Source organism: Lonchura striata, chromosome 10 (genome assembly GCF_050655825.1).
Source record: "Lonchura striata isolate lonStrDom1 chromosome 10, ASM5065582v1, whole genome shotgun sequence".
Lineage (NCBI taxonomy): Eukaryota > Metazoa > Chordata > Aves > Passeriformes > Estrildidae > Lonchura > Lonchura striata.
In genome coordinates, this window is record NC_140712.1 from 5,024,434 (window position 1) to 5,050,293 (window position 25,860).

At 40.7% G+C, this 25,860-nt stretch overlaps 2 protein-coding genes across 7 annotated transcripts in view; one reads left to right on the plus strand and one right to left on the minus strand.

The window, feature by feature from the left end:
• NRG4 (neuregulin 4) overlaps window positions 1-24,141 on the minus strand; it is a 51,885-nt gene extending 27,744 nt beyond the window's left edge. For 2 of the 3 annotated variants that reach the window (XR_014957474.1, XM_021546784.4), the window contains exon 1: window positions 24,017-24,136. The gene's annotated coding sequence lies outside the window, so the exon portion shown is untranslated. Of the gene's footprint in view, window positions 1-24,016 lie in introns of all 3 variants that reach the window. The other variant, XM_085588171.1, reaches the window with a different exon arrangement.
• Window positions 1-25,860, plus strand: part of TMEM266 (transmembrane protein 266) — an 83,749-nt gene that overhangs the window by 345 nt on the left and 57,544 nt on the right. The window contains exons 1-2 of one of the 4 annotated variants that reach the window (XM_085588169.1): window positions 282-8,714; window positions 24,039-24,093. The gene's annotated coding sequence lies outside the window, so the exon portion shown is untranslated. Of the gene's footprint in view, window positions 1-281; window positions 24,197-25,860 lie in introns of those variants that run through there. The other 3 variants (XM_077785832.2, XM_085588168.1, XM_031505763.3) reach the window with 3 other exon arrangements.

A 25,860-nucleotide genomic window follows, 5' to 3' on the forward strand; every position in this document is an offset into this window, starting at 1 on the left:
TCCCCGGAGTCGGGCGGAGTGGCCCTGCGGGCTCCCTGCGGGCTCCCTGCGCCGCGGTGGCGGGGGCCGCGCTGCCGGGGGAGCCCCTCCGCGGCGGACAAAGTTTGGCGGCGGGCGCCGCCTCCCGCCAACTTGCCGGCGGTGGGGCCGGGGGCCTGAGGGCGCTCTGCCGCGGGCCGGCCTGCCGGCGGCCCGAGCCCCCTCACGCAGGGACAGCCGAGCCCGGCCCGGCCGCGGGCGGTGCGAGGATCGCCTTCGCCTGTGTTGCGGGGTCGCGGCCGAGCGGCGCTACAGCGGGGGCCGGGGCGGGTCTCGGCGCCCGGGGGCAGCGCAGTCCCCCCGCAGCGCTCGGACGGGCCCGGCTGCACCGCTTGGGACGTGCGGATTCCGAATAGGAGCAGCCCCGGTAATGCCTGAGCCTGAAAGTTGCTTTTATTGTCTGTTATGTGCAAACCCACCCAACGGTGGTGCCTCAGCAGTGTCTTCACGCAAGAGTACTCCGTATCTGTAAGGTGCTGCATTGCTTTTTGGAAACTCCCTGTCCTGAAGTAACATCTTCCTTGTCCTAGCGAGAAAAGGAATAGTAGTTTCTTTTCTGAAGTCGGAATCCATTTAGAGTGCTCTTTACTGGGGAATTTTCAGTTTGCCTTCCATAAGATGTAGTAAACTTAATAGGCCTTTTTTGTTAGATTTGTAGAGGTGAAGTCTAAATTGTGGGGATTGATGAGCTGTAACGGGACAACATGTTATAGTAACTTCTCTTAAAAATAGTAGTACACAAGCATTCCTGGTTTCAAAGCTTGTTGCTATACTGAAGTTAGGAAAAGGTGCTGCTAAGCGTGTCTCCAGAATTTCTTGGATCTTACATGAAGGTTTAGGAGGAAACCGATCTACAAGCTCTGTATTGGAGCATGCACCTGACACCAGATGTAGCAGCTGCAAAAGATAGTATGTGTAAAAGAAGTAAAATGAGTAATGGTGTAGGGGTATTTACAGCTGTGAGTGCAATCAGCAGAGAAGGCTTATTTGTCTGAGTGCAGGGCACCTTTCACAGGCACACAGTCAGAAACTGCTGCTTTGCTATGTGACTCCTAGGAATCCTGCTATTTTTGCAACACTTATTACTGGAATTTGCACAAGGAGGGGTAAGCAAACTCTGTACGTTTAATGTGCTGTAATAATATTACTATCCAAGTGTAGATTAGATGAAACAATACTGATAATTTTTGACAGCTCCTGTGACGATGCTGTGAGTTCCTGCAGGACACTTGTGAAAGGGTTATTGCCACTACAGTCACGTTAGGTGGGGGTTATAAATTAGACTGTACAATAATAGCACATAGGTGCTTTGCAGTGAGATACTGCAATTAGCATTGTGCACCAAGTATCTTGTGTGGTAAAATGTGCGTCTTGATGTTGTGAACAATGTCTGTCTTGCGAGGCAGAATACTCTGTGCAAAGAAGGGGAGGAATGCTTCTCATTTACAGAGGATGCAGAATGAGAAGTGTGTGCTGCTGCAAACGTGCTATGGTTCCTAAGTGTTGGGAAGAAAGTGAGGGGATGGTGTGAGCGAGGAGCCCATTCCTGAAGCAATGCATGTGCGTACTCATCTTACTCATTCCTCTGTGCTTCTGAACAAAGTGGAGTTTTCGCAGCTCTGTCCTGGTGCTATGTATTGCAAAATTGTTTAGGGCAAGATGCTGTTTTCACCTGAAGGGTGAAAAGAGGTGGAAGTTGAACACAAATTTAGATGTGGTTGTTGGGTAGTAATTATGCTAAAGACAGCAGTGGACAACAAGGATGTGAAGCAAGAGTACACGTCTGCTAATTCAGCCGCAGAACTGGAGTAGTAGGTGAGATAAAGATCTGAACTCGCACTGGTTTATGAAAAGGCTGGTAAGAAAATTAAGATCTGAGCTACGTATGCTTGCAGTGTGAGTACCAGTGCAAGCCTGCTACTCAGCTGAAGTATTTTCAGATCTTGACTGACAGCATAAATGCAGAGCATAACAGTGTAGCTGCCTCCCCTCTTGCTGTGCTGGTTCCCAAAGGTTAGTTGGATGTAAGTGTGATCACAGTTCTGAAGGTGCTCTGTACAAGATGCCTGGAGTTCATTAAGCTTTGCCTCTCCTGGCCCCCAGTACTATTGTGCTGTTACACCAGCTTGGGTTCAGTGGTGACTCCCCCAGACCTGGCTACCTGGCAGCTTGCTCTTTGTCTCTGATGGTCTCTCCACTGCGGAGTCTGATGCTGCAGTGATATTGCATCACAGGTTAGTTTTAGCACGGGGGGACAGAACTAGCAAAATCTCCAGCATGATGAAGCGTGTGGTTTTCGTATTACTACACAGTCCAAATTAGGAGGAGAAACTGCACTATCCTGCGAGATCCTAACATGACTAAAATTTACCTGCATCATCAGTATTCGTTTAAATTAGTTGCATTACCTGGCAATAGCACAAGAATTAATTGAATTGTGTTATGCAGGACAAAACTGCATCTTTTATCAGGGCAGCAAACGGGGTGTTACTTCAGTTACAGTGCTGCTCAGCTAAACTGCTTCCTGGACAATGGGGTTAACTAACAGAAAAAATACTTTATCCCTATGAGCACTGCAGAACCAATATTAACATAGGAGACTGAGCTGGAGTACCTTCTGCCACATGTGTTAACATCTGAAGTGTCCAATAAGTGGCATCTGAAGAATCTACAGTGCTAGTTGGTATATAAGAGGAGGACTGAGGTTTGATTCCTCCTTTTCCTCTCCTCTGGTTCTAGAGTGATAACTGTGTGCTGCTGAAGGGTATTTGCCACACTCTTGTTAGGCTCAGTAATATGAGGATAAGTCTGGAATCAGTGGTGTTCGAAAATGCGGAGTTTGGGATTTTTAGACTTGGAAGAAAATTTCTGAACTTTTGAGAGTATTTTTGTAGTGTAGGTGGGTATGAGCATACTTGGTGAAATGCCATTTTCGAGAAGAAGAGTAAAAAAAATAATAAAAGGTTGGCTTCTTACTGTTTTGGGGTAGAATTTTGCTGTTGTTCATTCTTTGGCTCCAGAGGTTTCTGTCCAAGGTGAATTGAAACATTTTTTCCTCCAGATTCCTAGCTGGTCTGTTGCGGGCAGCAGCAAAATTATCTCAGTCTCTGTCATATTTCAGCCCACCCATTTGCTGGGCTTTGGATTTGGTGTGACAAGTTGATGTATTTGGTTTAATTCTTAATTTAGTTACAAGGTCCCAGTGAAGCCTGTTGCCTCCATGTAATCCCGTTGAAATCACTGGGTTTGCATGAATAGAGTGAAGTCAGGTCTTGTAATGCAAGTAGTGGTGGAAGTTTTCTAATGATACTTGTTAATAATGTTTATGAGCTAAGCATTATCAAATGCAACATCACCTTATTTCTTGGTTTATTCCTCTGTCTCACTTGCATTTTATCATGTTCTAGAGTTCAGTGTTGCTTTGATGTGTTTCAACCAAAATTTCTTTGGGACAATTTTTGTATCTTTCCTTGCCTCTGTAAAGCACCATGTGTGCCTATAGCATCACACACAAATGAAAGTACTTTTGAAAATGAATGTTTGAATCCATTGGTTGCAGAGTTAGATTTGTAAGTCAGCATATATCTGATTGAGGGTTGTGCAGATACAGTTCTGTGTTACGAGCTACCCTGGTCACTGAATGAGGCAAGGATTTGCAGGAAGAGTAGTATGTGATCTTAATAGTTGAGAGGAGGATTAATGCAAATGGAGTTAAGTAATAGACTGTTCTAAACGTGGTGCTTCTGAATTTTCAAGAGCTTTACTTTCAGCCCAAATAACCTTCCTGCAAATTAGTTTCTAACATGGAACTTCTTGGTATTGGGAGGCTTAGCCCCTTTAGTGTGTTTGCTTGGTTTGGGTTTTATTTTGTAAAATTACACTACATGGAGGTATAAACTTCTCTTGTTGACTTGAAAAAAATCCCTAAATGGGATTTGAGCCTTCAGTGGTGATTTCTAATTCAGGTAATTGCCATATTTGGTGAGGTTGTTACTGGATAAATGGGGAGAGCACCTTTGGGTTCTGTGCTTTGTGTAGGGTAATAACAGGTGAAGTCTGACCATTTTCATCCTCCTTTCTGCTCTGTGTCCTGCCTCTGCTTTTAGCCTCAGCAGCCTGCCAGTGCTCGCAGCACACTTGCCTGTGCTCTGTCAGAGGCACCCCATGCCCAGCCTTTGCCCAGGGAGTTTGTGTCCATTTGGATTGGCTTTTGAGAGGCCACTGAATACTTGATTAAAAAGGCAAGCAGGCACAGGAAAACTGTTCAGTTTAACTTGAATGGATTGCTATGAGACAAAGAGCATCTCTGCTGTTCCAGGGAACTTCAAAGGCTGCTGGCAGACGAGGCAAGTGTCAGAGCTTCTCAGAAAAAGTTGTGGAAGTCTTTGTAGTGGAAAGTGTTATGTGTCTGATATTAAAGTGTGCCTACCAGGTTTTTCCACTAATAGAAAATTCATGCATAAAAATACCAAAATACAAGTTTTTATGAAGTTAGTGAGACCTTTACTGTTGAATTATTTTATAATTTTTCTTTCAATGCTTTTGTTCAAGTTTATAAAATAATTTCTTACTGAAAAGCAGTCATTTGGACTACCAGTCAATTTAGCTGATGGTACAAATGTAAAGAAAACTCTTCTTTGAGTGAACTAAAGAGCTCCTCTCTGTAATAATTAAAGTTAGCAAACATACAGGATGTAAACATGAGGCGTGTGGTGTGTCTCAGCAAGCAGTGCTTAATTTTTCTGTGTATATAATAGCTGCCTGCATTTTACAACCCGCATATAGTAAATAATTGCATTTTTATCTGGAATGATAAAAGTACACAGTTTTGAAAGCAACTTTTTAACAGGAAAGGGAGATACTAATCAAAGTTCACATGTTAATTGCACAAGTGTATTAAAAAAAAGCCAACCTGAAGGATTTTTCTTGCACATATTTGTTGTTTTTCTTCTGTTACCAGCTGCCACATCTGAATGCTCTCTTCTTTTTTTTCCCTTCAGTCTTAAGAAGAAGGACTTTTGGAGCAGGGGCAGTAGTGTAATTAAATAGATATGTTCAACTTGGAAAGGTGTTATTTTTAGAACTAGCTTTAAAGGGCAGGTACTCCTTGGAGACATTATAACATGGCCAGATTGTCTCCTGCAACTAAAGAACAGTACAGAACGTGGGCAGCATCGAGGTTTACTTAAAAGTTTTTGACACATGGTATCTCTGGGCAAAAAAAAAAAAAAATTGAGAGGAGGCTGCAGAATGGGCACAACTTCTGAGCCTCTGGGCTCTTGGTGCTTCATTAAAGAGTGCAGGTTGCGGAGAGGCTGCCCCATGGAGGGAAGTCCTTGTCCCCTTCCTCTCTCAGGGCCATGCTGGTGGTTCCTGGCTCCTCTCAGGAATGCACCACTGCTGGCTGGAGCACAGGAGCAGCGCCCTCCCAGCAAGGTTGTGTTGGAGACAGCAGCTGTTCTGAGCTGCCCTGATCACTGCTCCTCTGAGTTTACATCCCGAGCTACAAGGAGCAGGGAAGTTGGTTCGTGCTCCTGATTGGAAAGGGTGTGTACATGAATATGGGCAAATTAATGGGCACGCTGCAGAGATATTTTTCTCCCTACTCTGTTCTTTTTTTGTGGTACACATTTGCTCACTTTTCCACCTGTGAGCAAAGGGGAGCACATGGCAGTGTGCTGTCCATCTGGTTGCCACTTACTGTGAAATCATTATGCAGGCAAATTTGGCCCCATCTTGAATTTCCTAGGTAGGAAAAACTGTTACTAGAATGACAGCTGAAGTGTTTATACTGAGCTGTAAATGTGAATTCAGTGCCGAATGAACACAAAGGACTCTTTCTGAATATTTTCAATCTTCTACATTAAAAACCCCCAACTGGTGCTATGCTAGTATTTAAAGCAAATAAGGCTGGGATTCTCATTGTAAACGGTAGACTCTTCAAGTACAGATAAAAGACAAGACCTGTCCCAGAAGATTTGCAGTCTAAATACATTTTAATGAGAATATAGTGAATGGTGATAGGTGCTTAGGAGCCCCTTAGTTATAGAGATAATACTGTATGTATGTCACAAAAAATTCCATTGACATTTTTGCATCCTAGCACAAGCTTGTCACGTAGTCTCTTGAAATGCATAGCGGTTGTTAATTCAGGTCTGTGCATTTTGTGTATACCCAGGTATTTCTTGTTTACCTGCATATCAAGGACAATACTGGCAAAGAGAATTCTTACTGTCTTTAGCACCATGAGCACATGGCAAACATTGAAATAGTAATGACCTAACTTTCCTCTACTTATCTAAAGGAGTACCACTGAAAAAAAACAATAAGGTGGTGTTTTTGCTGTAATATTCTGATACCTTCTTTGCAGACAACTAAAAGTAAAAAACTAAAAACTTTAAAAACTAAAGTAGTTTTTAAATTCAGTTTATTTTATAGTTAGGTGTGTTAACTTTTGTACATTTTCTGTTGTGTAAGTCAAGTGCTTGTTTTTCATACAGCCACATGGAAAAATCTATATATATTTAAATTGGAACAGGTGACTACACAAGTAGAAGATAAGTCAGAAGAAATTAATTTTTCTGAAACAAACTTCCTTGCTGTTTAGATCAGGGATCCTCAGTTTTGATTGTTATGTGTATATTTATTATATAGTACTGCTGCAGTGATTCCAGTGTGATATGTGATATCCAAGTGCTTGTGGACTGGAAAGAAGAGTTTTGTCTTTGTGGAGGAGAGTAGCTAGAGTTTGTTCACTGAAGTTTTCATTTTGTTTTGAACAGAAGTGCAGTCAAGTTTTTAAATATTGTAAGTATTGAGCGTTTCTTGCCTTTTTTTCCTGCAAGAGCATATTTAAAGGACTACAGATAGCTTTTTGAAAAGTTTTTGTTCTGTACTGCAGCATGCAATGGGAAAAGGTAATTTTAAGTTTTAAAAAAAAAATCTCAAGTTTGAGATTTACTCCAAAGGAACTGTTTTCCAGCAGATATTCTCTGCATTAGTGTGTCTTGCAAGTATTTTAAAATGGGAATTCAACCCTCAGTACACAGCACTGAAACTAGGCTGACAGTGGGAATCCTGAGTAGATTTGTGGAGGACGAAATATTTCATGGCTTCTGTTAGAGTCTGGTGAGAGCTCTGGCCTGTCTGTTGGTGATCCACAGCCAAGCACCTGTTGTAGCAGCATGGGGGGCAGCTGGCTCTGCTAAATCCCTGCTGAGCTGCACTTTGCACTGCTTTGGTGAATGACTTGTGTTCTTTGGAATTTTTTTCCAGTTCAAACGAAATAAAAAAAAGAAAATGAGGGGTAGCACAGAAAAATTCAAAATGTTTTCTTTTAGCCCCAGTTCTTTATCTCAGAACATTGGAGAGTACTTCCTGAGTAGTAGTTGGGGTTTTTAAATACATGCTGTCATATGACTTGTATTGAAATTTTCTGAAATATCTTATACTTCAGATTTTCTTGTGGGATAAATCTGTGGTGAATCTATATGTGACATGCTGAGTGAGATTCATGGACATCTTCATCAAACTTGTCTCGCTGCTATTATTTTTTAATGTGAAAATGAGAAAGAATTCCTTTAGTAGGTTGCTTCTCATGAGATAGAAGTAACTGGTAAGGGAATTTCTCTCTGGTTTTAGAAGTCAGAATAGTCACCATAGTGACTCCTGAGACTGACATTTGAAAAAGATTATATTTAGTTAAAGATTCTAGAGGGTTTTAGTTTAATGATGCTGGCCATCTTCTGCATCTATTATTCTGCTGTAGAAAAAGAAGTAACTGTTATGCAGGTAAAAAGCCATAGTTCTAGCTAAGGAAGAGACTACAACAGTTGTCTTGAAGCGCTTCTTTTGGGCTGGTACCCAGGCTTCATATCCTGCCAGAAGGCAGGAGTTTTGATGTGTAAATGAAGGTACTCTTTGAAATGCTGGGAAGGCCTGGAGTGCCAGGCAAAGGATTCCCTCAAGAGGCCAAGTAATAGGAGCTCTGGGACTGTTACAACCCTTTGTATGTCAAGCTGCCGACTGTCCAGTTGTAAGGGTGATGTTTGGTTTATTTTTTAATTACATTCTCATTTGATTAAAAATACTCATCAGCAGCTCCCTTGTGCTTTTCTGAAATTTAGTAGTGATGGAAAGACACTTGGTGTGTCTTCCGTTAGCAGCTGGATATTTTACCCAATCTAACTGCAGCACTTCATTCTGAAGCGTAGATCGGCTTGTTGCATTTGCAGGACTTCTTTCAGTACAAGACTGAAAGGGGACTTCTTTCAGTGTAACTGAAAGGGGACTTTAAGGGACTTCTTCCAGTCCCTTCCCTTTTTCAGGGGGAAGGGACTGCAGTCCAAGTAGCTGGTAGCCTGCCAAGGCCCAAATCCAAAAGCACTGGGTACAGTGAACTAGCAAGCAAAGACTAATTGGTTATTTGTTTGAAGCATTTGCAAATGTGACCAGGTCTCTGAGTGTCCAGGTGACTGGCAGCAGCTGGGATCTCACTGATGTTTGCTGGGCTAAATGGAGTGTATCTCTAGTGAGAAAGGTTCCACAGTGTCCTCTAAGAACACTGTTAACTGTTAGCTTTCACGGGCTGCCTTGATGGAGAGATTTCATGGACTGAGTGAACATGTGAAGTCAGCCAGCTTTCTTCTGCTTCGTACCTCGAGATAAGAATTAAGGTACATGGGACAAATTGACTGGGAAATACTGGTTTGCACAGTGCATTTTGTCAAGAGAGGGAGGACTTTATACCCAAGTGCCTGTGTATTTCACAAGCTTTAAAAATCACTTTTAAATATACTCCCTTTTTGTTGGTGGCTGTGTGGGACAAGAGCTTTCTCTCCTGGTAATGTCTAATGAAATTATATACTTATCTTGTTTATAATGCTATCATAAGGCAATGCTAAGTGTTCTTTCCTAGAATGAAGGTAGAAAAAAGGGAAGGCCAGTGTTCAAAGTATGTGTTATAAATGTGAAGTTATAAAATGGAGGATTCGATATTGCAAGAATAACTGATAGCAGTGGTACTTTCCTTCCCTAGATTGCCATCTAATCCTGGGGCTTTTCCTGCTTGTGTTTAAATGGTTTAGTGAAGCACTTCAGTCTGAAAAAGGCTGTTTTTTTCTTAGTTTCACCGAGTATATAAAGCATACTGCATAAAAAACATTTGGCAGAAGAGAAGCAAAACATATCTGAAATTGTTAATTATATATTGTAGGCAGCACCATCTAGGTCAGAAGACACCATATTATCAAATAACATATTACAGGTATTCAGAACTTGCACAGTAGCTTGATTATGCAGTGAATAATTGGTCTTTGTTAAGCAGATAATGGTACTGTTTGCATTCAGAGCCTAGATTTGAAGTATATGATATAGAATATTTGTATTTTAAATTATTTGTTATCCAGCTGATGTAAGAACTAAATAGAACAGGGTTCAGTAAAAGCTTCTAGGATGGTAGACTGTTTCTTCTGCTGTGCATGTCTCACTGACTGTGTCATACCTGCAGTTCTGAAGGTGTTGAAGAGATTTTTTTTTTCGTTTATTGAATTTAATTTTGTATGGGTGTTTGCAGCAATGCTTGGGACCATATAGACTGTTTAAACATAGACCATATTAAAAACCAAACAGAAGATAGCCTGAAGGAAAAACAGTTTGGAAGCTCTCTGACCTGCCGGTGGGCAGAAAGGGAAGAAAATAAATAGCGAAGGAGAACAAGACTATAGTTAAGACAGGCAAATAGGATTTATGAGATAAATACCATGTCTTTCTGTGTCACACACCACACCTTATTTTGCTTATCTAGAGGAGAGAAAGTATTTCTATCCTATGAATATATACTTAGACCTTTTAATCCTTAAAGATCCCATGTGGAATATGAAATTATTGACTGCAGTGTCAATAGCTGGTGATTTTTATGAGTATGTCAGAATGTGAGCTCAAGTAAGTTTGCAGATTCCTTGGGCACTCATTTATGTAAGTGTATGCTTGAGGTGACTGTCAGCTTGGTAGACTCCCCAGTGCTACAGTACTGTTTTGTACAGGCTGGGGAGCAGTGATGATGAACACACCTTTCTCACCTGGGTTTTGTCTTACTTTCTTTTTCCCAAGATAGTTTAAAAGGAAAGTAGTAAGGTGACAAAATTGTTGCCTTAAAGGACAACAAAAGTGATCAAACCCAGTCAAAGTAATGGGTTTTTTTTTGTATCCAGTGCAGCATAGTCAGCTAATCAAAACATATATTCTCTATCTGTGACTGTTTAGCCTGCAGACGGTCAGCCTGCCTTGCAGTAAAGAAGTTGTATTTTCCATGTGAGCTGAATACCCATTTGAGCTGTGATCAGCAGTCTGCCTTCCCTAAGGAGATGGCAGTGATTGTAGCATTTATCATACATAAAGGAATCTGTCTTGCTCTATATATCTGCCAAAAGACATGTGAAAAACAGAGACCAAGGCAGCAGCATCCATGATCTCAGTAACCCCTCCGACAACAAGACTGATGGTGAGCTAAGGAAATCACTTTTCCCCAGCTCACCTGAGCCCCATATTTAGCCACAGCAATAGTTTTGAGTTGGGCTGATTTAGAAGCCTGTCTGCATAGGAAACTGCTAGCAGAACATTGGCTGGAAGGTTTGTGTAGTGCATGAAGCTGTTGACCTGTGTGCAGAGATACGAACCTCCAGGTGAAAACAAATTCTTGTTCACACCAGAAATTGAGTACCTGGATAGAGTGCTGTGGCTTACATTAAAAATGGTTACTTGAAAATTCAGTGACACAGTGGGCAAGAGTTGGACTTTTGGTGTTCAAGGAAAAATTATAGTGCATACAGTTGTTTTACTAAAAGCAAGGAGTTTGTCTGGGTTATTTAGGATTGAATGAATCACAGAATATAATGCATGTTCTGCTATCATCAACCAGCCCTATGACTGAAGCAAAAACATAAAACCAAGGGCAGAATTTCTATTCAGGGAAGGAAAGATGGAGCAGAGTTAAGCTGCAGAGCACTTTTTTCATGGAAGAGCACTGAATATTAGAATTTTGCTTTAGTCCTCTGCTCTATAACATGCTAGCAAAAACGATGGATCAGTGATTCTTCCGACTTGGCAAGATTAGGGCTGCTCTCTGGAAAATGCAGCAAAATAGCCTCAGAGACTGCTCTGGGTATACTCACAGATTTGTGTGCCTTTGCAAGAAAAGGAGAGACAAAGGACTTGCAAGCCAAGATCAAAATAAAAAACAGTATATAAAAGGTGCCATATATGACCTGTTTTCCATTTCTCTGCTGAGGACAATGAAGCTGCATGGTATGTAATTTCTAACGATTTTCCTTGTATCAAGTTAAACATTCCATTCATTTTTCCCTCTAAAGACTGAAGTATAAGCATTCTTGTGATTCCAGCAAGGTCAGGTCTATAGGTAGCAGCAGCAGCTACTGGACCTACATGCTGGACTGAGCTGCTTCCCTTCTTGCCTGTCACGGTGTGTGGTGTCAAAGGTGTTCGAGTTGCTAATGGCTAATTTAAAATCCACATGAAAGGATAGATGATAAGATTTGTATGACCCCAGCTAGATTTTGTGTATTCCCTGTGCAAGGAGTATGACAGAGTTGTCCAGCTTAGATTTTTGTCAGTTTTGATAGTTTTGTGTTTGTTTTGGTGCATGGATAAGTGCATGTTTAAGTTAGTTTTCATCTTTTCTCTGAGATATAGGTTTGCATTTTTATAATAATTTATAATTGATTGTTATAAGTTATATATTATACAACTGAAGTGTTAGAGGAAATCACTCAGGCATGGGTTTTTAATGAAATAAGATCAAGTAACACTTCACTATTACAATTTATTTGCCTAGAAAATCCTACTAAGTTTTTTTTCTTAAATAAGCAGATAAGCTCTCTTTCCCTTCCCCAGTTTTCACAAATTTCAACACTGAATCTGCTGACAAAGTGAGCAGGTGGGATTAGAAAAAGCATTTCAGCCAGGTGGACTTCTTGTCATTATCTATAATGTGAATATGCACTTGTGAATGAATCCTGTAATGTTTCTTCCTTCTGGGCTCTCATTAAGTTCATTCTGCTGCAGAGCTTCAAGTTTGATTTGTACTTTCCACCAAGTTGTCTCTGGGATAGCCTCTCATCCTATTGATTTGCTGTGATATTTTTATGCTTACTGTAGCAAAAGGAGATGTTTAAGGAGAAATACTTAAAGAATTGCAAATGTACTTTTCATCTTCTGGACACAAAGGGGACTGGTACAACGAAGGGGAGAAAAGTCAGCATAATGTGACCAGCCATCTCTGTACGTTGTCAGTGGAGCAGAGTTTGAGGATATCTGGACTGTGAAATGCACCTCTTGAACTTTCATTGATTGGTTCCGTGGGCTGCCAGCCAGGAAGTGTATTTTTAGATACTTGCAGCAAATTTTATTGCATGTGAGCGAATGCCAGATCCATAGTTCATCAGCTGCTGTTTTTCAGTAAGTAGGGAAAATGGATTTGGGTTTAAGTTAAATAGTTAATTTTATGCTGCATTGCAGAGTGCAGTTTGTACCACTGTACCTGAGTTAGCTTTAAACTGGGCAGTGGCAACTAGTCCCAAAGCCCAGCACAAACTGTGGTAATCCTGAGTGCTAATCCAGAGAGGAAAACTATTGGCCTGGACACAGTAAAGCAATCTTTTTTTCACTTAGCCATGGCCTCTGAAAGCAGAAAAATGTGTCTGTCTGTTTCATTTTTATGGCTCACCATATATTTTTTCCAGAATAAAGGGAGGTATATTAATTTAATGGAAAATAAATGGGTTGACTCCTTATATGAGTGAAATGTGATGCATGCTACAGTTACACAGCATGCTGGAGTACAGCTATTCCTTGGGATTTTAAAATTAGGCACATTCTTGTTAAAAGCAGGAGAAAATAGTTCTGTCCTCCAGCTGTGTGCTCTGCCTGCAGCAGTGGGCAGTTTGGTGGTGAAGTGTATGTAAAGTATGGGGATGCCTGAACTGATCTAATCTCAGTGGTTGCCTTGGTCCCATCACGTTCCCAAAGGATTCTGCTCTTGGTTGAGGGTGAACTGCGGTTTGGCCTGCCTGTGTTTTTGCCCTTTGGATGCTGCCTTACACTACTTCTGAGTGGCATTATTCTCTGAAGCTCATCACACTTTATTTGGACAGCTCTCTGTTTTGTGCTCAGTAGAAGGGCGTTTCCAATATTACTGGCTCTTGAAATTACTTGTTAATGGAATATCCTGTCAAAACCGTGTTCATCTTCCATTCAAGACACAAATTTTCCTATCCTGAAGCATTCCCTGTTCCTCATGCTGTCTGTTCTGCAGTTTCTCCTGAAAGCTCCTCTGTTCATCAGTGTGGTAGGTCCATTAACCCAACCTCTCTTGATAAGGTATATAATCCACGCTTCTTCAAAACAGTGTGATCTTATTACTGTAAAAACAGTGCCTCAAATTAGATTAAGTGCTTTGGAGCAGGGGTTAATACCACTTTAAAAACCACCTTCTAAATCACCTAATGTGTCTCTTAAGTTGCATAGTTACAAGGGCTAACTTTCTTGTGTTCATCTCTGTGTTTAATTTCTGGTCATTTAAAAATCATAAGATTCTGGTTGTCGTTTTGGTGTCGTTCCCGTCTTGGGCTGCAGTGGAGTTTGCAGTGGATTTTGTCAGCTCTCTCTGAGAGTAGATGCCTGGGACCACCTGAAAGCTTTCTACCCTGTACTTTTCTAGGTTGTGAGCTCTACAGTTCATAACCTGCCAGTTGTCAACATTGCGTTTCAAAAGTGTATGTTGACAGTAAGAAGAATTATGCAAGAGAATGTTTTACTAAGGACCAGTGTTTTGGAGCTATGAAGATGAGAAATGAAGGCTCCCAAGATATTGTCAGTTTAAATCCCATATCGGTCTTTGCAGCAGACTCTCTAATTTCTAGTGCATGTTTTTTGTTTTTACAGTGACAAGTGCAGTAAATCTCTCACCTGATTCCAATACCATCTTAATACCTCACTGATATTCTTGGTTTATTGAAAAATCTGTATTGATTCTATATTTCTGATTCAAATAAGATTTCAAAAATAATTTTATTTTTGGAATAGTTTCATATGTATCTAAAAAAACCTCAACAACCAACACTTATAATACTTGAGGCTTTTCTTTCTGTTGGTAAGTGGCAGGACTTTTATCAACAGAATGCTAGATCAAAGGTCAGAAACTTGAATACTAATCCAGATTTTAGCATTTGTTTTCTATGTGGTCTTGGGCTTTATGTTTAGTTAGGAAGTATGTTTTCAGTAGCTTATTTAAATTCTATTGAAGGTGCTGAGGAGTCTTCAACCGAGTTTGATAGATTGTTTAGCAGATAGCATTTGGGTTGGAGAGGTTAGTGCAATGGTGATACACAAAATATTTCTGAAAATTTTCAGAGCAGTTTTGCCAACTCTTCATGGTCTTAATCTAGAAAGCTAATACAGATGTAGCATCTTTGCTCTCATCTATCTGTTTTTAACATGTTATTATGAGTTTCCTATATCCTAAAAATGTTGAATGAATATACTGGTAAATTAGCTTGTTTGGGATTTTTTTATTTTTAATAAAGATAAGTTGATTAAATCTTAACAAAAGTCTCTGTTTGCAGCAGTAACAGACACGGTTCTGTCACAAGCAGGTGACTGGTACATGTTACAGGTTGAAGAGCAAAAAACGTGTTTTATTTATATCTTGACATTTGTTTACTGTTCTGGGGCTTGTATTGCAGTATGGATCCATTGCATAACCTTTGCTTGAAAAGCATCCTTTTATCTGCTCAGTGTATTAGACAGAACCTCCTTATTGGATATGGGTCATGGGACTTGAAGTACTAAATAAGATACAGCTGAAATAGCGCTGAGGAGGGTGGCAGGATGACTGCTGCATTGGGTCACAGAGTGGCCAGAGCTTTTCTGCCTGTGTGGTGCCACTGAATACTGAAAGATAGAGGACAAAGGTTTTTTTTGTGGGGCAGTGTGGTTGGGGGTCTCCTGTTTTCCTTATGATCTTCTGTTTTGAAGAAAATAGTTACTAAACAAAGCTTTTTAGAACATGTGTTAAATATATTCCCTGTGCTGAGCTCTAGGGTAGCAGTTTGTTGCGTAAGCTTTCATTGTACATTTCTCCAGCAGATACCATCATGTATTATAGAAGTGGTCACAGAAAATTATTGTACCTCCTTTCTTTAATAGCTATTTGTTATGCTTATTTAATACACTGGCAAAAGCCACTGAGGTCTGATTTGAAGTTAGTGCCAGGCATTTTACATGAGAATAACTTTTCTCCATCGTGTCCCTAACTGCAAGTGAACTACTATAACTCTATATTGAAAGAGAAGCCTAGGAATTAACATGCCTGACTTTTAACTGAAAATACATGAGGGGTTTGTATATGCTATTTATTTCTTCCCATTTTGCTATGATTTGATAAGTATTGGGTAGAACAGTTACTCCAAAGTTTACTTGTGGAATTGCCAGAGAAGCTGAGGGCAGGTTCCTCTCGGTGCCAGTCCCTGCCCTGAACTTTCTGGTTGTACTGTCAGTGACAGCAGGAGCTTGCTGGGGCAGAACCTCTGGGATTCTCGGGGACACTTCAAGAAGACCAGCTCCGTTTGCTGCTAGATTCATCAGTTTGCTTTCCCTTATCATTGTGTCTTAACACTACAGTTCCTTTAAATTTATTATCAGAACTTTTCTAAGGCAGGAAAGTTCTCTTTTTTTGTTTGTTTGGTTGCTTTTTTTTTTTTTTCCTCTCCTCATTCTTTTCCTCCTCCATAAAGGAAAAACAGGTCCAGGAAGCCATGGTCTAGTCTTAGGAAGGTACCTGATGTGGCATTCAGGCACCGAAGTCCAAACAGCTGAAACATCGTCAGAGCATTAACACTTCTGTTTGAACCGTGGTGCATATTTTATCTGCCTCTAAGACATTACTGTTCTTATTGCTCTGTGCCTCCTGCTTGCTCATGTTCTCCTGGGGCTGTAGTTTTACTATGTGTCTTTAGGGCCCTGGTTCAAAGTGCATTGCAGAAGCCTGAGGGAATAATGAGGTGCATTTTATATCTGAATCCCTGAGTACCATCCTCAGTGCTTTACAACGTGGATTTCTTAGTGTGTTAGCCATAGCACCAAATTAGTGTGCCACGGGAAAGCTGGTTCTAGGCTCACAGTTTTAAATCACAGTAAGATTAATTTCCTAGAGAAGAGTGAACTTTGTGAGCCTTTAGCAATTGAGAAGTTGATTTTAAGTTTATCTTGATGCTGGCACTATCAGTGGAAGAGCACAATCTGACAGTTCTCCCCTCTAAATCAAAGGGAGTGCATGGGTGGGTGTTCTTGCATCTTCTTTGAAATTTATTCAGTAGCTTGTGATACTCTGCATTTCCTCATGTGACATGAATATCGGTCTTCATTGTTCTTGCAGAGTTTAAAAGATATGGGGGCCAGGCAGGGATAGTGATGTTAGATATTCTTGAGAGGGGGGAGAAGATAAATTGGACATTTTTACTTTCCATGTATGGTTTATTTTATTGCCAGTAGCTGAGTGCATTTTAATATGTATTTATATCAATAAGCAAATAGCTTCATTCTGAAGGAATTCTGCATGCCTGTGCAGATCAAATGCTTTTTAACATTTTCAGGAAGTACTTCTCTTGCATACTTCACTGATCCTTTTTGTATTACATACAAAATACCTGAGCAATCAATTACTTCTAGTACAAAAGAGCTCTTGCTTCCTAACCCTTTCCAGGTCCAGTGTGAAGAACTTTTGCCTTATCTGTTCAGTTTGCAGTGGTCAGATTAGACATACTCCAAGCATCTGCTGGCCATGTGTGTGTCCCTGCGATGTGTTCAGAGCTGGGTGAGAGCTGAGGGGGGATCTGCCCCTGCTGGCAGGGCTGGCTGGGCAGGCTGTGGCTCCCAGTGCTTCACAGGGCTGGCTGGGCTGGGCCTGCTTCCTCACTCTCTCACCAGCAGTACTTTGTGGCAGAAACCTGGCCTGTAATTTGCAGTAAGTGCATTCCATTACCTGCTGAGGGAACCAGGGTGACCTGGTTAAGTGCACCAGACATATATTAAGTAATGGCTGTCAGTACTCTGCATGCTGTAATAAGGTAGTTTTAAATCTTGCCTTTTAGGTTCCCAGTGATCAGGAAAGATTCGGCCAGCCAAAAGCAGTACAGCTGTTCTGTCTCCATACCTCTGTGAGATAACTTGCCTCTGAAGTACAAGACAGATGTGAATTCAAGAATTTTAGTATGTTTTTGCAGTGTGGAGTTTATCCTACTTACATCACCAGGATTAAGTGATGCATCTATTTGTGAATTTGCATTAGAAATTGCTGGACTGTTTGTTTCTAAAAGCTGAATTACAAAGCATAACACTGTCCAAGAGAAGAGCAATAAATTTCACATCAATGGGCTAATTGTTATATACTTGCTTTTAAGATACACAGTAAAGCCATAAATTCATATAAATTTATTGCATTTTTTCTGGAAGGTTGCCCATAATGCTTTCCAGAAATGACAAAACAGATATTTCTCACAAATATATATTTAGTTGGTTCTTAGAATGAAATCTTTGGTTCCAGATGCTTGTTTTGATTTGTCTAATAACTGGATTTAGTACCAATCTAGTTAGGTTTCTTTTGATTCTGTATTGCGGATTATGTGAAAAACAGAATTTATCTAAAGAACTTAGTTCTCACTCTCCTTCCTAGCTAGAAACATAATATTTATGGGCCTCACAGAGTTGTAATTGGCAAGATGCATTGACATGCATTCAAGAGATGCCAACAATTCTTATGAGATTTTCTCTGTACTTTCTCCCATTCTTATGGAAGTGTTGTGAATCTTTTGTACTTTTGTTAACATTATGTTCTCTAGAAAACTAGAGGATACTTCTAAAATTTCTAAGGGCCTTTAATTACAAAATCCATTAGACCCAGAATCTGAAGAAAGTTCAAATTGATAGTTTGAGGAAGAGTCTTAAGGTTAAAGGCTAATGGCTGAAAGACAATCTCAAAGTTATATTAATGTAAGAGTATCATCAGAAACTCAAGTAGGAGTTAAGCTCCAAGTAAGATGGGCAGCACATACGGTGGATGAACATTAAAATATAGTGAGTTTTGCCTGTTTTTCTGACTGGTAGTGACAAACACTGGTACTTTCACGTGACTAAGACAGATTGCCAGTGTCACCCCCCTGAATTGACACATACCCCATACTCGGGGTGTCTCAAGGTTTTGTGTTATTCTGCTGCTGTTGTTAAAAGCCTGAGTGAATTTCCAGTTGTGTCCAAATAAAATTTGCTGTTGGATTCAAATAGACTTCTGTTCTTACCTCAAAAGCCATTAATAGGCTGCAGAAATTAGGTTCATGTGTGATAAACTCAAATCTAGTCAGAGATGACCTGCCAGGTATCTAAATAGACCTAAAAACATTACTTCTGGCATGTTCAAAAGGGTACATATTTTTTTCTACACTATTCTAAAGGGCAGCTGTACTGATCTTTCTTGGCTTGGAAACAAAAAGATGTGGCTGCAGGTTTCTGGTTTGGCTTTTCATTGCAGTTCAAGGGAGTGGGAAAAAGAAAGCTAAAAACAACATCCAAGAGTTGACTCTTGACAGGTGAAAGCAAACCAAACTGCTTTGAAACTAAATTAGTACTTTATTTACTTACAGTAGTAATAATTTGGTTTAATACAACTAGATTAGATTAGTATAATTCCCAAACGTTTAAAGTCAGAAATGCAGTTGTTTTTAGCCAAGGAAATACAGACACAACTTTGGGTTTCAAATGGGGGGGTGTGCATGTGCTTGTTTGTTTGTTTTGAGAAACAGAATTTGTGACACAAAAAATCATGGTTTGGGGAGGGAGCGCCTGTGTTATGAAATTTGTCCAAGCAATCATCTGGCTAGATGCTGGCTAAGTCCAGAGTGATTTAGTTTCCCAGATAAGAAAAAGTCAGGCATTTTCAGTCCAGTGGGGTTGTTGATGCCAGGCTCCTTCCTATCTGTGAGTGGATGGCACATTTCAAATGCAAGCTAATCCTGAGCTTCTACAAGGCAGCCCAGGGGTAGAGCCATCTCCCCAAGCCTGCAGTGCCTCTTGGATCCCTGTGCTGTGCTGTAAGGAGGAGTCCTCTCCCTGGGAACCCTGCCTGGCCCAGTGCTGCTCTGTCTGCACGTTTGACCTCACGTTCCAGCCAAGGTCCCCCAGCAGCAGCTGCAGCTGTGAGCAGAGCAGGGGATGCTCAGGTGAGCAGGGAAGCGCTGTGAGCCCTGTGCCCAGTCCTGCTTGGGGCTCTCCTTCCTGAAGAGGACCAAACTGGGAAGACCAGACAAATCTGTAAAAGGACTTTTTAGCTGTGTGATTGTTCTGTTTGTTCTCTGGACTCAAGAACCCTGTGGTGTGGGGATTTTTTCTACCACATGCAGGAACTATAGATAACTGTGGGGATCACCAATTCATTACAGCTAAATACAAGCGGTTTGTAAAATGGAAAGGGAAATGGCATGCTTGGAATTACTCCAGAGAAAGAGATCAAATTAATACTATGATTGAATGAATGCCTTTAGTTTATTGAGGAGCTAAGAGCAAACTTGCTATTTGCATAGCCTTTGTGGATGGACAGGTTTTGCACATCTTTGAGATCCATATTGCTCTCAGTATTTGCCCTAGTATTAAACTTACTCAAGCAGGAGGTCCTCAGTGCAGAGTACCTTTCCTCTGCCCCATGGCATCTGCTGAATTAGCAACATTGTAGGTTGCTGCAGTACCTGCCAGACCTGTGCCTTTTCTGGAAAATGTTGGGAGTGTGTGAGAACCATGAATTACAGCAGTGCCAGTATGTACCATGTAGCATGAGCTAATGAGAGCTCAGAGGAGCTGTGGGCAGCTCTTGTACTGAAAGTCTATTGATGATGGAGCAGTTGCAGGTCAGAACCTGTCTGCAGACCTGCTACACAACCCCTGCCCTCCTCCCCAGCTCCCATGTGAATAGAGAGCACAAGAAAGAAGCATGAGTGGAGTCTTTATAACCTTCCCAAGCAGAGCAGCTCCTCCTGTTTCTTTTGGTCTGGAAGTGCCACGTGCTGCACACCTAAAAGTTCCTTGGAAGAGGGTGGGCTTGACTGGGCTCTCCTCAGAGTTTGTTTTGGGTTAATCCTCCTCTAAAGGCTTGGTTCCAGCTAGTGTTATTTGTTCTGTATTTCAGATTTGCAGTACTGCAATGTTCAGGATTCAAGGAATGCTCATGTTGCATTTGTGAACAGATTGTTTTAACTGTGCACAAGATAATTTTTCTCTCTTTTGGCCCATCTAGACTTCTCTCTAGAAAGCGAGAGTCTGCTTAGGAATAATGAGGGTCTTCAGTTACAGGATTACATGCTGGATTTTTTTTCCTTGACCAGTATTCTGCTTAATTTCAGCATACAGGATGATTCCACAAGGGCATAGAATTATGACTGCATGAGTAAGTGCAAATCTGCCATTTCCTAATTTGTGAATGTCTGACTTTTTTTTTTTTTTTCCCAATCTAAATACCTTTCCTGCATGGAGATTTTCCCTATTTTTCTTTTTTTAATGAGGTGTATTTAAAAACTTTGCTATCAATCCCTCCATGAAAAAGATGTGAAATTCAAATGTCCCTTCTTCCTTGAAATAAAAAGCTCCTTGTGCCTGTTTTCTTTTGGACACTGCCTAGGAATGTTAAAGATAAGGAAGTTATTTGCTTTTTGTTTTCTGTGTGGCATCTCTGCATTCATAATTTTTTGACAAATCTAATACTTAATCAAATTCTTGTCTTACATAAGGCATTATGGAAAGTCAGTTTAATCAAAATAATTTTTTTTTAATATCATACCCTGTGATTTTTCCTGTTGGGGGAATAAGAAGAACCAATTCTGTTTAACCCAAAGTAAAGCAAGGAAGTGCTGGAACCACACCTGCAAATTTGTCAGTTGTTCCCCTTCAGAAGTACAAGTTGCTGGATTCCTGAAGGGAACAGTTTTGGCATATATGACCAATCAAACTTTCCAAATGCAGATTATTTGAGCTAATTAAAATTCACAGGACAAAAACAGTTGTGTTCCCAAGGGGCCTGGGAATTTCAGTTCTTGGAGAAATGCAACTTGCAGTAGTCACAATTAGTGATCTCATCAGGTTCATGGTGATCCTGAGGATGATATCCATGGTGTTCATCACCAAAAAAATCTGGCTTGGCTAATTCACAAGAGCTCAAGCACTCTTGCCATTTTGCTTTGAAAGCATCGGGGGTAATGTCTGTTTAGGTGTTTCCCCTACTCTTCTTACTCATTTCAGATTGTTCCTTCCTGTTTTTCTGAACAGCTCCTGACATGGTTGGGATTGCCCTGCTGGCACACGAGTAGCCATCATTTGCATTTACACTTTAAAGTGTATAAAGCTTTCAACATATAGACTGAGATAAGAATGTAACTTGTTTGCACAAATGAAGCAAATTTCTGTTTCTTAATGTAGACTAGATTCAGAGTAAAAAGCTTCAGTGTGACACAGAAGGAGAAAAACCCCCACAGTAGCCCTCCTCCTCTGCACCTCTGCCTAAGTCTCTTCAGTGATTTCAGGGTGCATGTTTGCTCCAGTTGGATATTGCCAATGGCCAGGGCTCTTCACATCATCTTTGAGTATTTCTGATCTAAAGTCTCTCTGCTCTGTGTGCTTTGTTTCTTTGGCTGTGCACAATGCCTTGCCCTGCACTCTCACTTTTGCTGGCACAGCTATTTTTGGAGTTGTACTATGACCTGTATCAGGGAAGCCATCCTGCTGCCTTTTTTTTTTTTTTTTTTTTTTTTTAATGCATGGGGTGTGGGCAGAAGAAGGAGATGGAGCTGGTGAGAACACAAAACCCCACCTTGCAGCGACAGCAGTGTCTCCTTGAATGGGGTCTGTGACATTTCCTTTGAATACAAACTCTGAGACTGTCCAACTGTCTTAAGCTGCTATTGGGGGACTTATTACAAGAACATATCAAAATTTGGTTTGTAGCTTCCTTGTAAGGGCACAAACTTGGATACTTCAGTTAACATCTGAATTTTGTACAGGAGCTTACAGATTCATGATAATATGCCTCAGAACATGAGCAATTGCAGCAAACAGCTCTGAATCATGTTGTCTTGACTTCAGCTCAGCTGAATAGGATATAAGTTAGTAGAGACTTTGGTGCAAAAGGTTTAAATTAAATAATCTTCCTACTCCCCATGCCCAGTTGGGCTCACTACACTGTGACACATACTTTGCAAGACTCTGCTTCAATCAATGCTAAAAGCCAAGGTTTTCATGTACCAGTGGAGTATAGATTTTAAGTTTGCTATTGGAGTTTTGCTTTATTTTTGGTTTTAGCTTAGTATATGTGCACCATGTGCTATGCTTTAGCATACACTTTCCAAACTCTGTTCTGTGCTTTTTGTTGTTTCAGTGAGATTTTATCTCTTATTAGCAAGCTCCAGCCAAGGTGTGGTGACTGACAATAGAGGATTGATGTAAACATTAACAAATTAACTGGGGCAGGATATGTGCTGGGCAAGGCCAGCAGCAGGAACCTTTGCTCAAGTGCAGGGCATGACCCCAGCACCTGCACAAGCAGGAGCTGTGAGCAGGTGCTTGCCAGTGCCCCTGCACAGGAGAGGGGGAAAATCACAGTCAGCCCAAGGGCACCTCACAGAAGCCTTGGGAGCACTGGCCTGTGTAGTGAGGGTGCAGAGAACAGAGCAAAGCTGAAGGGCTTGCAAGGCAAGGACAGCAATTTGAAGCATTTTGAAGATCTTGCCTCAGAAAGAGCTCAGTGGTTGGGGTGCAACTTCCTTCACTGCCTAGCATTACCTCCTACAGCCAGCAAAGCCTTGTCACCTTGCTGATTATCTCCCTTCTTCAGGACATTTAAGAATATACAGAATAGCATGGAATTCTGCCTGTGTTCTCCCTCCTGTACAAGAACTGACCATTCACACGTTTTAAGCTGGACTACCAGTTGCAAACGTACATGCTTCCCATCAGATTGCACTGTCTTCTTGGTACATAAAAGATGTCAGTCATACAGTGCAGTGAGTGTTTCTGGTTGTTACACTGCTTGATAGCTTGCACTAGAAACTAGTGCGACAGTTCTTTCCTTTCTCTCTTAACTCCCTTCCAAACTCTTTCTGTTAAACTTTGGAAACTGTGCTCCTGCTGCAGCCATCTCACACCATGGAACAAACAATTGCTGAGCTCTCAGGGGTCAGGCATTGCCCATGCTCACGTGGCAGCTCAGCAAGTGGTGTGTGCTGCCTACACTCAATTCTGCAAAGAAAAAAGGGGAATAAAGCAAAAAACTCTGGACCTGTTCATAATTCCGTCAGGTAAGACTATGAGAGATGAAGCATTTTTGTCTACTGAACACTGAGTGTGTTAGGTGGGGAAAGGACTGTATGGAAAAATTTTCAGACAATGGATGGAATATCCAAAAGTTGCCTGTCTTTGTTGGCAGGGAGAAGAGCAATGTCATTTCACTTCACCTACAGGAAAATCCTATAGGAATGCAAGCAGAAGATAAGTTTAAAAGAATAAGCTTTCCCTGCTTATCCCTGCTGCCTTTAAACACCACTCAGTTGCACAGAAATTTCTTGTGGAAGTTTCAAATTATGTTGCTCTGAAATGTGATTTTTTTTTTAAAGGGAAGTAAAAACAAATAGATGAGGTGGAATGGATGGTAAAAAAAAAAAACATTTTTGCAGAATACCAGTATATGTTAAGATGTTTCTTTCTGTTGCTTGCATAAAGCCTGGAAAGAAGCGTGAATCACAGTAATCCATTTCGGAGATACATACACACAACCTATTACATCTTTTTTGTCTTCTTATTGCACTTACTGACTTGTCTCTTCAGTTTGTTAGATCAGCTAATACATTAGTAATTTGTCCCAGAGATTACTCACGTTTTGCCACTTTCTGTTTCAGGGAGGTTGCAGTGAGTCCCGTGGAGAGCCGAGTCCCCGTCTCTCGTCTCAGCCCGGTGAGCTCCTTGTGTCATGGTGGCGATCCCCGCGGCTGCGAACTGGACTCTGCTCCCTGCAGAGGAGCTGTGCCCTCCTGCCAGTGGCTCCTCCAGGCCTGGGGTGAGCAAACTTTACCTCCACAGCTGCCAGCTCCAGCAGGAGGGAGCTGGCCTGGCCTGGTACTGCTGCCACTGGTCACATCCCGTTCAGAGCCCCGGCTGAGCTGTAAAACGCAATTCTGGTTAATTGCAAATGCACTTCCAGCTTTGGGAAAGTGAGAGTAGGGAGGGACAAATATTTAATGTTTGTGTCCTGGCCCATTCCTACAATCTTAGGAGTAATCATAAAAGATTTCTTAAAATCTAGATGTACAGTTTTTGTCACTGCTTTCTTTTCTAAGTCCCCTTTGGAAGTGAGATTGGGGTTACCAGCACTGTGCTGTCTCCCAAATAAATGGTGAGATTTTACTAGGTTAAGAAGCTTCCACATGTATATATGCCTGTCCATCCTCTAAGGCCACTTTCCATCAGTCTTATTCCCATTTCCTAAATCAGCTGCATCCCCATGTACTTTTTACTCTCCAGGCCTGCAAATGCAGTTAGAGCAGTTAGATTCTCAGTTTTCTCACTCTCAGAAGACAGGTGCACAGTACCTCATGCCTTGACCATGTTCTCATGCTGAGTGCTTAGAACAACCGAGTTGGGTAAAATTTTTCATTCAAAATTGTTTGGGATTGTTTTGTGTTGTAAAAATGTCAACTGAAAATGCGATGTTAGGGGAGCTAACATTGCAAACCAAGTCTGAGTCTTATATTTTAGTTTTGTTGTGCTGGTACGTGCAACAGTTCCCATCAGAAAGCTCTGTGTGATTGAAATACTCAAAAATTTAGGCAAATGTTTTAGTATTTTTGTGCCTTAGGGGTACAGTAGATGAAATAATTTAAGGCATACAAAGACCAGGAAATTGACTCCCATTGATACTTAAATGGATATGAAATCAAGTTTCTGCTGTATTAGCAAAGCTTTATCTGAAAAAAATTTCCTTCTTGCTCTGTTTTTACAAGTATTACAAGATTAGAAAGACACACACCCTCTATTTATTTACAAAGTATTAAAGTTTTCTAAAGTTTTAAAGAAACAAAATACTTTCTAAAGTATGTGTGATCTTTTGTTTTAAAATATTTTGGTTTTGTTTTTTGTCCTTTTCATATTAAATTAAATTGCTTTTGCATGACTTACCTACCTGAGGAGAGAGATCACAGTGTAGAACTTTTTTTTCTTGCGTACCCAGGTCCATTACCTGGAAAATGTGAAAATACATTGGCTACATTTTGCATTTTTGTAAAATTACAAAACATCAAATAAAGCCTTTGAAATGGCTCTACAAAAGATGCAAGTTCAATTTTACTTTTTTGTATGAAGTGATTGTTAAGGATCTTAATGGAGCTACATTTGTATGTCTCCACTGCAAATATTTGACTAACAATTCAGCCTGTAAGTGACTCTAGGGTAAAGTTTAGTATAAGAGCATTTTTCATGATCACTAGTTATTGTAAGTAATTCTAATTTGCCAATGTTTATTATTGTTTCTCAAAATAAGAGTCTGTTTTTATGTTCCTTTTAAAAATTTTGTAGCATCAAATCTTCACAATAGATTCACAAGATCTCTCATTTTTAAGAACTTTTGTTTGTTGTGTGGTATTCCTCATTTTTTCTGCTTCCAAAACCTGTGTATCAGTAGGTTTCATTCTCACAGGCTTGTCCTCTTTTGCTCTGGTGGCCATG